Source organism: Schistocerca americana, chromosome 2 (genome assembly GCF_021461395.2).
Source record: "Schistocerca americana isolate TAMUIC-IGC-003095 chromosome 2, iqSchAmer2.1, whole genome shotgun sequence".
In the NCBI taxonomy this organism is placed as follows: Eukaryota; Metazoa; Arthropoda; class Insecta; order Orthoptera; family Acrididae; genus Schistocerca; species Schistocerca americana.
This window is the reverse complement of record NC_060120.1, coordinates 832,359,256-832,374,839: the sequence shown is the minus strand read 5'-3', so window position 1 is coordinate 832,374,839 and position 15,584 is coordinate 832,359,256. Positions and strand designations below refer to the sequence as shown.

Below are 15,584 nucleotides of genomic sequence, written 5' to 3'. Positions count from 1 at the left end.
CGCTTGTCTCCAGGAGAAAGAAAAACTAAACTTGCTTGGGCACCCATATGTACTAAAAATCCGGAACAGTTTTTCTTTCATTTCTCCATTCACATTCACCATCTCCTTACCAGGGGCTACGTTGGGTGGCTGTGCCTGACATCTCTGTGATGAAAGCGTGCATTTTCCCGGGCTCAGGATTGACCACTGTGGCCACAGGTTTACATATGATGCTGTGGGCAGTGCAATCCCAAATGCCAAAAATCCCAGCTGTTAGGGCAGTAAGGAGCCATGCTTTATTGGCCGTCTGACAGGCTTGCCTACATCAGCAGCAAACTGACTCACTAGTAAATACACAGTGCAACTCACTGTTGCATGCCTGGGCTGCAACAAATTTGTCTTTCACATAATAATGCCAAATGAACTGCCTCATGAAGTGAATATAAAAGATCAGTTGCACATGCATCCCTTCTTCTAGAAGCATGTAGTTTTGTGTAATACCCTGACCAGGGGTATATGTCTTGTATGACATAGTTCTCATGTGGTCCACAAATTATTCAAACTCTTCCCTCGATCTCTGTCTAAAGGTGGGCAGTTTTTCACAGTAGTAACTAAAACCTCACGTTAAACCTTTTGTCAACGATTAAAATCTTTCAGCATTTTTCAAAATGTCAGTTGACTACATCGGCAGGTGCATCCCCGGGCAACTTCAATCGTGCCACGTTTGTCTAAAAATTTTCTGGCAGTGCACATTTGTGGTCCACATCATGGGCATTTTGCAAATATGTATCTACATTTTCTTAAGGTTTCCCGAGAACAAAGGGGTAAAATTAACTGCAGGAAAGCTACTTGGAAAGGTAGATGGTGTATCAGGTGAGTTGGTTTCAGTTCCTTTAACTTCATGAGCGTAGCTTGAACATTGAAATCTACTTTCTGTGTGGATTCTTGGTTTTGCAGTTTATTATACTGATCTTCCAACTCAGTATTTTTGCCCATAATAAGTTTGTGAATTTGCTGCTGCAAGGGTCCAACCATTTCATGGTTGTTATTCTCTGAGGCATTGTCTGCCTTAGGAAGCATCTTTGGAGGCATGGTTACTGCAGAAGGGGACCTAATAGTTAGCAATAATGGATCAAAGGAAAACAGAAAATAGAAACAAGTCCTACAGGGGAGAATTCCTACTCTATCTGGCTGATAGTGCAATGTTGTTCACCATGATAACAGGTGGCGAAGTAAAATCTGATCAGAAGCTAAGACTTCCTGTTATTTAATCTCACTCACATTATTATTTCAATGCATTTGCCAACGTCTTCTGCTCAAACTCCTTTTCTCAAAGTGCTGCAGTTAAGAGTACAAATCCAACATCCATCTCTCAAAATAAATGCAAGGCTTCTCGTCAACAACTTCTCGTAATTCTATTCCCGTTTACAATAACAGTGCATTACAAAGTTGTTACATCATGTGGAACATTGCATGAACATCGGTAAGGACAAAATACAAAAACGATGTGTCATAATTGATAGAGGTCAGTTCATTGTTATTGGGCTGGTGCATAAGTTCATAGTGTTTTTGCTTTGCATGTTTGTATTCCGATTGCTATGGGTTTATTTACTTATTTTCATTTTTTATTTGTAGTTAACTGTTGCTTCATTTTTTATTTCTAGTTCACTGTTGCTATTTGAGTTTACATAGTGTCGTTTGTAGATAATGGGTAAGCTGTGGATACTACAAAATGGAAATGTTCAGATTTCTGCACTTGACGTTCGGACATATTCTTCTGTTTGAGATGACAGTTGTCTGACTCCAGTGGAGGGGTGACTCCCAAGATGGTTACTCCCAAGATTACTTTGCGTATTGGTATTTTGCATCCTTACTTTACAGTATTTGCTTTCACTCTCTTTGGAACCATGGTGGATACGAGTTACATTCATGTTTGATGAATTTCTCCTTATGTTTAATCTCCACGTTCTTTATTTAACATATCCGAACCGTCAATAGATGCCGACAACTCATTAACGGTTGAAACCCCCCCCCCCACACACACACACACACACACATACAAAACTCTTTCCTTATATGACACTGTAACCTGTGCACCGTAACCTTAATGTGACACTCTTCTTGCGTACAGTCTAAATATTTAGACCTTGTTAAGAGCCACAAATATATATATATATATATATATAATTTTAAGATAGTGGATCAAGAAGCTGAAGTGTTAACTTTTCTTGAATACTAGGAGATCATTTTTCCTTTTTATATTATTCCTGAAAATTGTTCCAATACAAAAAATTTTCAGCATGACCAGTTCACCACACTGCCGATTCATCCTCTGAATAACTTAAGGCGAAATGAATCCTCCTCGAATCAGTCCATCACTCAATTAAAGATTTAGTAAACAATCATGAAAAAATACATGTGGTGAACTTCCCCATATGGCTTAAATTTAGGGAATTGTTTGGACAAGCTAGTTCCATTTCCTAGCTGCCATCCCTCGATCATCTCAGCTCACAGTCCACTGTTTGCACTCAACTTCCTTTCATTTAATTCCTGTTTAGTCTTATTTAATTAGTCCCAAATTTGTTGTAGTTCTCTCTCTTTTACATCTGATTCTGCATTAGAATGAGGTGTATCTACAGACAAAGCAATCTTTTCTCGTACTTTATTATTGACTAGGTCAGCTACACACTGTTCCGAAGCAGCAAGTGTATAGCTTGAAATAGCGGCTACATCTCAGTCTTTGCTTTGTTCCAACTTTCGACCTCAGTTGAGTGCCTGAGATTTGATCATGTATTGTTTTAAATTCCTGCTCGTTAGAATCTTTTAATTTTTTGAAATCCTTGGTCACCTCTTTAAACAGCTCATTTAGTTCCTTTCGAAATAAATTATGCTGTTTCAATATTACCAAATGTAATTCATCCGGTAAGGTAGAAAGTTTCGTCTATAACTAACTGGGGGTGCTATTCTCTATCTCCCGCTTTTTCCTTTGTGACTAAAATAAACGCTTTTTTAGTGGCATGTTTCAGTTCTTAATTCTGCTTTAGTGTTTTTATTTCGGTTTTATATCATTGACCACTTGTTCACTAAACGCTGTAAACCATACCAGGACATCTAAATTCATGGCGTGCAATGTCTATGATAACACGTCTAATTGGTCTCAGCTTAATATTATAACAAGGCTAGGTACATCGTTGTAGTGCACCGACAAACTCTGGTTTGAAAATCACTTGCGGTTTATGAAGAGAGAGAGAGAGGAAACCAGTCAGTCGATTCCTGTTGTATACGGCTCACCAAGATCTCACTGCATGGGAAGCTGGATCGGTGAGTAGGTAGCTGACTGTGAATGCGCCATAGATAGGCCATGACGAGTTGATCCGCAGTCAGTGGGGCATATGTGGAGAAAATGGTAGTGGTGGGGGGCAGGTGCTGTAGGGGCAATGCCCAGTGCTGGAAGGAAAGTGTCGCTTTGAACTGAAGCCTTACATTCGAATTTTTGTAAGTATTAAGTGGAGCCCCTCCATGCCCACATGTGCATGGTGACCATCCAAAAGATCTATCACCTCCACTTTGATTAGTATCTAAAAAGAATTCTGCTGAAAGTGCAGCAATTTATTTTCGCTTGGCCTGTTAACCATTTGTAGTTTTCAGAGAAGCATCATGAGTGGCAAATTTTAAGTAAAACCTACACATGTTGCTATGTTAAAATTTGCTTCTGTTGCCAAAACACAGTGTAATTTCTCTAACATGTGCAGACACAGTTGCGAGAGAATCCTGAAACAGTGCTTTATTAAATTTGTCAGTAGCTTATTAAAATCCACATCCTCAGCACAAAATAAATGTGTAATGTCTTCATTTGTATGTTTTTAAAACCCATAGCATTTCTCATTTCACCAGTATGTAGAAATTACATTCTTTCATCGAAAAAGTCTGTTTTTAGTGGTGTAATACAGTTGATAATGAAGTTTTACATAATAACCACATGGTAAAATATTCTCATCTTTGTATCCTATCATTTGCCGAAATCTCGTTTCGATATTTCAAACCGTTTATGAAATATGAGGAATGTCATGGATATTTCATTCCGACTTTATTGCTGGCATGGTGTATTTGCAAATAAGCGTGCTACATCAAATCTAAAGAAATTTTCCATATGTTAGCTAAATGTAATATGCAGCATCATATTAAATAATTTACACCAAATGCAAAATCATACCTACCAGTATTTTTCATTGCATTCTTTTTCAAATTTTATGCAGTGTGTTACTTTCATGTAAATATTACAATAACTGTGGCGAGTAATGAAATGATGGGCACATCATCATAAACCTGACATATAAAGCAATAAGTAAGAAAAAATGAATTTTTTTTTTTACCAAATAGTTTTTGTAAAATCATTTGAGAAAAATTGCTGGGCGTGCGCCTTGATTCTGTCATCGCCGACTTGCCAAAAGATTGCAAACACTGTCAACCTCCCCATCCACACAAAAAAATGCTCTCCCAGGGCTTTGGATGAAAATTGGTCACTACAAATCAGTCACTTTATCCTGCACGGACTCTACTGCCACCACTGTAGTCGAAATCTTCTGGCTTGTGAACTAGTTAATTTCTTCTGTTGTAATTGCAGTTGAAGGCTTTAATAATAGTTCATAGACTAATTAAACCTCTTCAAACTTCTTGATTCACAGTGCTAGCAATTGATTTTGCACTGCGACTTAATCTTAGCTACTTCTGTAGGTTAAGAATACAAATCCAGCATCCAAACCTCAAAATAAATGTGTGGTTTTATCATTAACAACGGTTTGCATATTGTATTCTTGTTTACAATATCTTTGCTTTACATTGTTGTTGCATTGTGTGAAACATTGCAAAAACCTTTATTTTTTTTAAAAAAAATCCAGATTTTTCTCCTGTCCTCATGACACCATAAGCACTATCATGACTTCTCTTCCTCTATGGCATGCATCATTCCTCCATGGCAGGTTTTCTCCTATCCTCATGACACCATAAGCACTATCATGACTTCTCTTCCTCTATGGCATGCATCATTCCTCCATGGCAGGAACTGGCAACACAGAAAAAGCTGCTTGACCTGCAGGTAAAGTAAATGTGGTCCTATGTTCATTATTGTCCCAGCTTCCTTCCAGATAAGCTGTGTCCATCCGTCTCGTGTTACACGGCATGAATAAAAAAAAAAAAGTAGCTGGTCTCTTGCAATTGATTTCACAGCTTCAACAATGGGATGTCGCAGACTTTCAAGGCTGTCAGGCATAAGGGAATAAAAACAGTCTTTTATGTAACCCCCACAGATAAGTCACAAATCATGACGTCTGGAGACCTGGGAGACCACCAGCAATGAAGTTCATCTTCTGCTTCTCCTCTGGAAGAGTAGAAGATGAAACTTCATCGCCGTTGACCTCCCATGTCTCCACACCTCGCGACTTAACTGTGAGGTTACGTAAAAGACTACATCTTTATCCCCTGTATGACTAACAGTCTTGAGAGTCTGTGACATATCATTGTTGATGCTGTGATTTCAGTAACGGAAGACCAGCTGCTTCCTGTGTGGCAGAAAATGAGCCATTTTGCTATTTGTCGTGTAACACATGTTGCCGACATTAAATGCGGCAATAAATGTTTAAAGTGTTCCTTCTTTTTGAATAACCTTGTATATTACAAAAATAAACTTCTTATACTGGCGATCATCATTCGTTGGTTTGAAAAATGCTTGTGCAACACATATCTTCATCAAAGTGATATGTTGCACTACACTACACTAAGCGGGCATGTACATTCACTGTCAGATTGGTGACAGGATGCTAAAGCAGGGGCTAGCTACACTGGTGTTAGTAGCGTCATGAGGAGACGGTGGCAGGATGTTGTGGTAGTGTGGACAGCATGACCCTTGGTTAGGTGGCGCCTTGGAAATGGCTGTGGTTAAGTAGCAATGACTTTAGCGTTGACATCTGGGCTCTCACAGTGAAGACAAGAACAGATGGCAGCAACGGGTAGCAAACAATGAACAGGGCCTTGCTGCCAGTGGTGTAGTGGCCGCAGCTAACAGGAAGACAGTGGTGGCCACCGATAGCCCACACAGTGCAGGACAGCACACCCACACATGTGCCAAGCGTGCAATGTTGCATTGGTAGACTCCACTGTGTAGTGAGGACAGAGTCAGCTACAGGCTGCAAACTGAAGGTATTTCAAAGTACGGAACTTAGTGTCAGTCTCAAGGAAGCAGTGTAGAAATCAGTCAGAATGAACTCATGATAATGGAACCACACCAGGCAGTACATCAAGGCTAAGTCCTCTCAGCTAATTGAACGCGTGCTGATATAAGTTGGCTCACTATTCCTCAGAATTTATCTTGTCAGCAATGGTGGCATGCCAAGGCAAGGCTAATACTGTTTTCAGTCCAAGATCGGGCAACAAGTGACACAAGGGTATTGTCTCTTTACTACTTTAGACCTGTTTTCTGTCAGCTCATGAGTGGACCCATATTTGTGTTGTCCACAAATGTTAATTTCTTGGAGCATACCATATTTGGAAGCATCTAGAACAGGGATCCCCAAACTATTTTGGACAAGTGACCCCTTTTCCAAAATGAACTGTTACCTCAGCCCCCATGGCCAAATTACCTACTTATAAGATCAACCCCCTTATTCATAATTGTCCGCTAACTTAAAACAGCTGCTACAGAGTGTTATTTTCCATTCTTCAATAGAAGAAGACAGAGTGAGAATTAGCAATGCTTTAAGTTAGCAGACTATTATGAATAAGGAGTAACACAACATAAACAATACAGTACCTACCTATCTTGAAAGTTTTAAATAAGAACTTGTGTTAATTTAATAGGGGTCGATTTTTAGACCTCGTCGACCCCCAAAATCAGTTTTCGTTTATGTCGAACCCTAGGAAACCGATATCGACCCCAGGGGGTCGATATCGACCACTTTGGGAATCCCTGCTCTAGAACATCTCCTGTGACATCTGTTTGCGTTTGGTGTGGCTGTAGTCATGTACACCACACACCTCCCTCTATTTGTATGTAGAAGCTTTTTTGTTACTTAGTACTGGGAGATCAGATGTTTGGATGTAATTGTTCAAAGGATCTTGCAATGTTCTGGCTAGTTCTGTCAGACTGCTCATAGTTGTGGTTTCAGAATAATTTCTGAGGTTTTTACTTTTTTACCTCTGACAAGGTCAAGATTTGTGACAATACATGGATCCAGATCGAAGGAAAGTCAAACTCTTGGAACACCAACTTTCTCCTCTTTATTCTAGAAACAAAATTTTGCAAGAAAGTGGATGTACTGCCACCATGCCATCCCAGTCTAAATTCTGTAGCACTGATTTAGAAGATCTGCAGATGTAATATCTCAGCTGATGGTTTTGCTGCTGTTGCATTATAGGACTGGAGGAAAGTTACATGTCGTGTTAAAAAAGTGTGTGATGTATACTGGAGGAAATATGCTTTCAGCAAACAAGGAAATTTAAAATATATTAATAATAATTGGCTAGTAAAATGGCAGACAAGAAATCGACACACAGCTGAGAAAGATAGAGACATCGCCGTGGAAGGTGGTTCTAGAGATACTTGTAGTGAAATGAAATGTCTTGAACATCAAAAGTAAGGTAAACATACTATTCATCCTATGTCTGTTCTTGCTCTAAGTGAGCATTTATTTCAGGAGCACACAGTCACAAGTGGGCAGCACTCCACTTGAAAGAATTCTGTTACTACTTTACCCCTCCTGTTGCATGGCTGGGTCTCTCATTTGCTTTGCCAGATAATGGTTGATACTTCACATCTTGAAATTGAATTCCTCCAGTTAGAATTCTCATTACCATGTACCAACTGTCAGCCATTGGCAGTGCATTTTCTTGTGGTGTTTGGGAAATGCACAGCAGCTGACAGGCCAAGCAACTGTAACTGTTGGACAATTGAGCCCTGCCTCTGCAGTGTATTCAACCACCAGTAATTGCAGCAGGCAAATGTAAAGTTTTTATGGCGTTGTTGGCTACGATCTCTTGGAGGATCAGCCGTTTAATTCCAAAATGCTTTCCCTGTGTTCACACCTATTGAGCACCTATCTTTTACAAGAGCAGTGTAGTGTCTGGAGTGTGATTGTTGAGTGTAATTGACTGTGGTGAGTGTGTGTTTAGTGTGGTTGTGATCATGATCATAATTATGAAAATGAATGAAAGGTACTGAAAGAGAAGGGAAAAGGTAGAACAGAGTAGTAATGCACAGCCTTCTCCAATCGACTATTACCAGTGGGACTGTAGAGCTAAAGGTACTTATGCAACATGCAAATTACCATCTACAATGTCCTATGCTTTCCTTCCTAAAACCCAGCAGAGAGTTTCAAAATTGAATCTAGGGCTTCGGTACAAAAGTCTGATTGTCTATCACCTGTCCTCCCATTGCCGCCCAAAATACTGACTGTGAAAATTTCTGATGCCACTACAATTTGAACTGGCTATCCCCTTGGTTGAAAGACTGATGTCTGCTACTGTGGTGGATAATGCAGAAACCCACAATCTCTTTTGTATGTGCAAGCAGCTAACTCCTTGCCAGACCACCCCTTAACTGATGGACAACTGGCAGCTGTTTTTCTAACACTGTGATGGATGTGATGTCAGTTAAAAAGTAATTTATCATACTGAAGACAGTAATTCTGTGAGATAAGGCACACACATTGCCATCTTTTTGGTGTGGAGTTGGTTCTGAAAATCAGTCTGACTCTACTTGGGAATTATCAGTTATCATTTTGAATCTATTGCTTTAAAAGGATAAATGTTTTGCAGGCTCTTTCTCCTTACTACAGATATGCGATTATGCTGTGGGTAGTGTCTGTGAGGTTATTTCAAAGTTTTTAAGGTGCAGTTGTTTTTGTTATGAGTGGTTATTTGCATTGGCCAACTACTACAGTACTGCCCAACTTATTGTTTTTAATTGTGCATCCTGATTATTTGCTGTGGGTATTTTCCATTTTTACATTTGCATACTGCAACAGTATGGCTTATCTGAACAGGAAGGAATTAACTGAAGAGTTTGATGAATTCATATATGCCAGTTTATTATTTTCTGCCAGAATTACATGCATTTTTATTCTTCTTTGTGTAGATTTCTTACACAGCATCAGTAAGTTAATTTGTTTGTATGCCTAGATTATAATAAGCTGTTCGTGTAATCTACATACACATACCACACCAAAGTAAACTATTAACCTCGTGTTTCACTCAGGCTTGGCTGGTAGCATCAAAAAACTAATTTTAGTATATCTGTGCAAACATGGTAATAGTTTAAAATCATGTTGTCTCTACATACCAGTTTTTTCACTGGCCACAAACTAGTTGACATCCCATAAGTAGATAAATTATCCTAATCCTATAGCAATGGGTGAAATGAAATTTTTCTCACAAGTTTTTGTGTGAATTTGCACTTGGGAGGGTTTGCTTGCCTGTATGTTTTGTGTGACATGCAGTTGCTATTTTCGGGTTTGTTGGACATTGTATCAATAACATTGAAATTAAAAAATGATCACAAACAATTACAACTCTGATAATTTTCTGTGATGGCACTTAGAGTAGCATTGAATCTTTAGTAGAAATAAGAACCTGCTACTATGTATTTATCACATAAGTAAATCGATTTGGCATACATTTGTTTTTCCTCTGCATAATGATGACCAGTATAATTTTCATCTATATTTGTTAAAATCACGAATTAGTAGAATATACAGTAAATTTAATTCCTCTTCAGGACGAGGATACAGGAAGAGTGCAGTTGCAATGTTTCTTAAAATATTGGAGACTGCTCTGACTTAGCAGAATGCTTAAAGTTTCAGAGTATGACATGAACTAGGTTTGTTTTACACTTCATTTCTTTGTTCGAGAACAAATGAAATCAAAAGAAAAGGAAACAAACTTTTAGTTGGTAAGTGTATCACAATATTCCATGTTTTGTGTGATTGTTGCTTTACTACATGCCTTAAGTTGTGTGTGAAACTTAATAAACAACTCGATACTTTTATTTAAAATAGAAGTGCCATGCCTTTGTGTGAGTTTCTAATTTCATACTTCAGTGTATAAAGCAAAAATTTTGTAGTACTTTACATGTGGCAAGGGCCTTATTGACCACAGACTTGCTGTATGAGCCTCTATCATTTCTTTCTGTCAAGTGCACTGTTTGATGTTGATATTCAGCCAAGCTGTGTACTCACCATTGTTATCTCACTTCTCAATTCTGGGTCTTTCTCTTCCTCTAATTGTATTAGTCTGCAGAAAGCCATACTAGGTTGTCTACTCTCCATGACTTTTGTTATATGGCCAGCCTAGCCTAGTTCAGCCTTATCTTCTTTAGCATTTTGACAGTGTTGCTGTGTTTTTACAGCTGTTGTAATAATTTTGCATAATTCTGGTTAATTCTGTTTATCAATCACTTACTAATACTTGAAGTCCAGTCCAGTAATGCTCACCCCCCTTTAGTTGGATCCCTTGTGTATTAGTTTTACTAAATTATGTTATCAATAATCCCTAATACAAGGTTAAATAATGTAAGTGAAATGGCATCCTCTTGTCTCAGTCCTACGTACACCTTAAAATATTCTGTTTCTCTTACAAGTGTCTTTACTACATAAAGTTCCGTCTGTGTGCATTTTAACTCACTGAGGTATGATAAACCAGTTTGAAATCTAGCTGTAATACATGGACATCTACACTGAATTCCCATGCCTTCTTAGTTAAGTGTCCAGAGTGAATAAATTATTTAATGTGAACCTGTTTCTGCAGAAATTATATTGCTAGCCCCTAACTAGTTCAATTATGGAGGCCAGCCTGTCTAATGAACTTGGCCATCACACCTCTGAAAGCATATAAAATAATTAATGTTCTCTAGAAAAAAATCCTGTCTTTCATAATTGCTACTGCGGTAATGCTAACTAGTAATGATGTTAATTCTTGTTAATATCAAACAATGGAAAATCCAGGATGGAATGTAACAATATTATGAGAAGCAAAGTTGCTACTCGCCATATAGTGGAAATGCTGAGTCACAAATAGGCTCAACAAAAAGTGTCTCACAATTAATAGATCTTTTTGTTGTGCCTATCTGTGACTCAGCATCTCCGCTATGTGGTGAGTAGCAACTTTCTTTCTCATAAAGTTGATTCTCATTAATAATTTTTTTCATTCAGTTTAGTTCAGCATTTTTAGCTCTGTTTTTGCATTTGTCAAAGGATAGGATGTTGCAAAATTAAAGAATACATTCCATACAAATGTTCATTACCAACCATGCATGTGTATTTGTTATTATTGGTGTTTTTTCGGAAATGTAATAAATGAATCTCTTTTCCATTTTTATATACATCTTATATATTTATTTCATTGCAGGTGCTGGAATAGAAATGTAGTGAAAGTCCTTTACATCAGAACTGTCATTTGCTGGATTTATTGTTATGTAAAATACAGCAGATAGAAATCAGTACACTGTAATGTGTAGGGTTGTGACTACCAATTATGATAGCATAGCTGCATAAATGAATTAGTAAGGCAGTTGATCGTGATTGACAATTATGATAGCATGTCTGCATAAATAAATTGGTAAGGCAGTACTACTCTGCACTGGCATTATTATATTTGATTAACATAATGCTTTCTGTACATAGAAATACTGGAACTTGGGCATGTTGGCACAATATAAATGAGTTATCTGTGATAGACCACAGATTTTTATAGGTTTTGTTTGAATAGTGATTGACAAATGTGTGCTTCCTTGGTACTGTGTTAACTGGTAACCTTGACTTGTAGAGTTTCATTTTATGTTTTAGGGACTATAGAACAAGATCTGCAATGATGAGATATTATGTGTACATATTTTATTGCAATAGGGCAGCTAAGAGGCATATAATGCCAAGAGATCTCAATGTTATAATACATGTTAAATAGTGTATCACAGCTTTAAATAGGCTCAAAAACACCAACCAGGATTTGTGTATGCTATTTTGTTGTTTGTGGAATGCATGAAGCTGAAATCCTAATTGGTTGTGAGTTTTTCCTTGTGTACAACTATTGTCATATTTGTTAAGATTATGAAATTGTGTGTTCCAAAAGTGAACATCTTAAGTATTTAGTGAAATATCTGTGTGATGTTCAGTTGCTTAAAAGTGTTTGTATCAAACATTCAGCTAAATAAAGACAAATGTATGAAGTTGTGTGTTTATGTTGATATTACTTTAATAATGTTCTATAACCAAATTGTTGTGCCAGCCACAGTAATTACCACAGAGAGTTCTGATTTTGCCCACCATTCTAGTATTCACTATGGATATTGTGGAACAAACCCCTCCCTCCAGCCTATGCAAAATGTTGCAGTAAGGCAGTATGAGAGCCTTCTCTACAGTTTAAATATAAGGTAATTAGCATAAAGATGGTTGAATACCACTACGTTAGTATCAGTCTGAGTAAATTGCAATATTTGAGGAATCTCTCCACTTAAAATGCCATGTTTAAAGATAATGAACCGTTAACTAGTATGTTTTGTTGTCTGCCTAGAGGTATGTTTACATGAGCCATAAAAATTCCATATTTCTCCACTATTTATCCAACAGTGTTGTCCAGCAACATTACAGCCATATTAATTTTAGCCACATGTATACAGCATTAGCAGCCACTATTGTCCGGCAATACTTATGGCAGTACATTTCTGGGCCAGAAGTGTTCACACAACCACATTATTGCCACAAAATGCATGAACATGAAGAACTGAAAGTGGGTGCAAATCTATTGCCTTCACATTTACAGGGAGTAAAGTTAGAAAGAACAAGAGAAGTTGGGCTTGGTGGATGTGTTGCTTTTTAAGGGAATCTGCTTGATAACAGATAGCATTTACATCCAACAGTTTGAGTGTGTAACAAACAGGATGTTGTTTTATGCCAGCACAGAATGACATTAGGTTAACTACCAGTATAAATTGTATTTATCTGTCTATAATAGTTCAGTTTCTACAATAATTTGTTTATGTGATGAACTTTGAAGACACATTTTGTTTTTGGTACCATTATCTGGTTTATGTGTTTAATATTGCTCGGACCGTGTCAGGCTTCTTCAGTATCTATAGAATTTTATGGTTTGGAGTGTACTACATATCATTGTTGATGGTCATTCTTTAAAAAATTAATGAAATTCCTCAGACATGCTTCAAAATAGAAAATTCGAGGCGTAAAATAATTCTATGAATGTTGAGAGAGGCCTGACACAGTTAATTGATATTAGACAAATGATGTCCCATAATGGTACTGAAATCTAAATTTGGCTTCCAAATTCAGCATATAAACAAATTGTTGTTGTAATTAATACTATTATAGATAAATATATGTAATCTCCTGACCTGGGGTTCTAAGTGACTTTTATGAACCGTATCCATTTCCCTAAACCTCTCCTGTCCTTTTCCATAACCTCTCTTTCTTCCCCTTCAACTCTTTTGCCAGAAGAAGGAACCACTGGCTCTGAAAGTTTGTGAAAGTTAACCATTTTGTGTGTGTGTGTTCCCCTGCCGCCACTTGGAGAGTAGATTTTTCTATCTATCCGTTTACATTATACTGTTAGTAATTGCTTATTTTTGTTGTTATAAAAGTGATACAAATATGAAAGTGTATACCAGTTGCAACCTGATTGGTGACCACCCTTCAGCTTTTACCTGCTGGTGATTAGGAGAGAAATGTAATGTACCTCTTTTAAGTGAACTGTTCATAAATAAGCCTCTCAGTACCAGAAGTATGCACTGCCTTGGTAGAACTGCTGAAAGATTTTGTTAAGGTAAGTTTGGGATATCACTGTAATATTCATTTATGTTTTCTTTTTTTCCACAAGCGCACAGAAACATACTTGATAAAGCTCACAACAAAATCAAGCACGATTCCAGACTCATTGGTATCGCCTTGCCAAATGTACTTTTTGAAACTGCAATCTTCGTGTACATTACTTTTGACATCCCACAGTTCTGGTCATAGACAAGCCACATTTTTGAAATTCCCTGAAGAAGTGGCTGTATTTATGAGCATAAACTTTCGGACAAAAGTGAGATTATATTGAGAGAAGTAGAAAACAAAAGGTGAGAGTGAGAGGAAACATTTACACACATTGATAGAGATAGATATTGCCTTCCAGTATGACATGGTGGTATTGATTGCAGCACAGTTGCGGCGAAATATTGCTGTAAATTACGGCCTTTGTAAATACACTCTTAGACATTTGTTTGCACAGATAACCTTTTCTTGTCTGTGTTTAGTACGAAATTGAAAGTGCAAGTAACAACTGCTTTCCTTCATTTCTATTAATACAAATAAGTATGCCTTTTAAGCAGTTCAGTCAGTATAGATACGGAAATGGCTTCTGACTGGGGATAAATCACTACTGTTGTGCCAAACAGTTACATATTGTATCCTCTACTGTTGTTGTGTTGGTCTTGTTCTTGATGTGATTTTGAGTCCAAAGATGGGTTTGATGCAGCTTTCCATGTTAATCTAGCATGTGCAAGTCTCTCCATCTAACTATTAAACTTACATCCATTTGAATCTGCTGATTGTATTTGAGCCTTGGCCTCCCCGACCTTCTATGTTCCTTGCTTTTGATGTATTACTACTTTATTTAAGCACGTAAACACTGATATTCATGTTCAGCTGCCTGTAACACAACTCACCAATGTCTCTTAACTGAAACTGAGTTGACAGCTGCACTATAGAAGGTACACCCTATCAGACAGTGGTAATTTTCTAAACCCAAGTTATGTTTTCAATGATGGAAGCTTGAAAAATAAAATTAGATGAACCCCTTTTCCGTTCGTGTACATCTACCACATAAAGATTACAACGAACACTGGAAATACAGGAACATTATTACAATATCTGTAAACATGTAATGGAAAAAAAGACTGACTTCTAAGATGAATGTGTTGATTCAGTGGAGCTCCTTTATTTATCATTGGTGATTCCTTTCACTATACTTTCATTCATTTTTAAGACTTCCGTAGAAACTTTGGCCAATCTGGAAGATAGTTACAGAAACGGAAAAATTCATATGGACAAAAAATGCCTTCGGCCCGTCCATGAATTAACTACTGTTTCTTTGGCACTTTTCCTTAAACTGTGAAAACTCCAACAGACATCCCAACCTATGCCGTCATACTCTTTTCTCATTTACACTTCCTTGTCACTACAGTCGATACTTGGGGGCAATCCACACCAAACTAACTCCTACTTCTCACACTCCTCACAGGCACCCACACACTTTTTCCCTTTTTATTCTTTCAACTGGTTGTCACCAATATCAACACCTGATACGCATCACCAAAGTTGCTTGTAGAAATACTCAGATTCCTGTGGCATCACTCGAGTGACACTACTGCTGTTCTACTGCTGTCTCATGACTGATTTTCGAAGCACCATGGTAGTATTAAAATATCCATGGTTATGATGTACATACTGCACAAGCTCAAACAAGAAGCATCTGCTATCCCTACATCAACAGACACAACAATGCTGAAAAGTTATAAGAGTGTATCATTTGCAGATCCTTCTGGTGCCAAAAAGGTTGATTTCTGAAAA

At 37.6% G+C, this 15,584-nt stretch overlaps 1 protein-coding gene across 5 annotated transcripts in view; it reads left to right on the top strand.

Annotated features, from left to right (window-relative positions):
• Window positions 1-12,190, top strand: part of LOC124595478 (protein phtf) — a 191,902-nt gene extending 179,712 nt beyond the window's left edge. For 4 of the 5 annotated variants that reach the window (XR_006978211.1, XR_006978210.1, XR_006978212.1 and 1 more), the window contains 2 exons: window positions 9,746-9,919; window positions 11,374-12,190. The gene's annotated coding sequence lies outside the window, so the exon portion shown is untranslated. The remainder of the gene's footprint in view (window positions 1-9,745; window positions 9,920-11,373) is intronic. The other variant, XM_047134237.1, reaches the window with a different exon arrangement.
• Window positions 12,191-15,584: the final 3,394 nt, after the last annotated feature.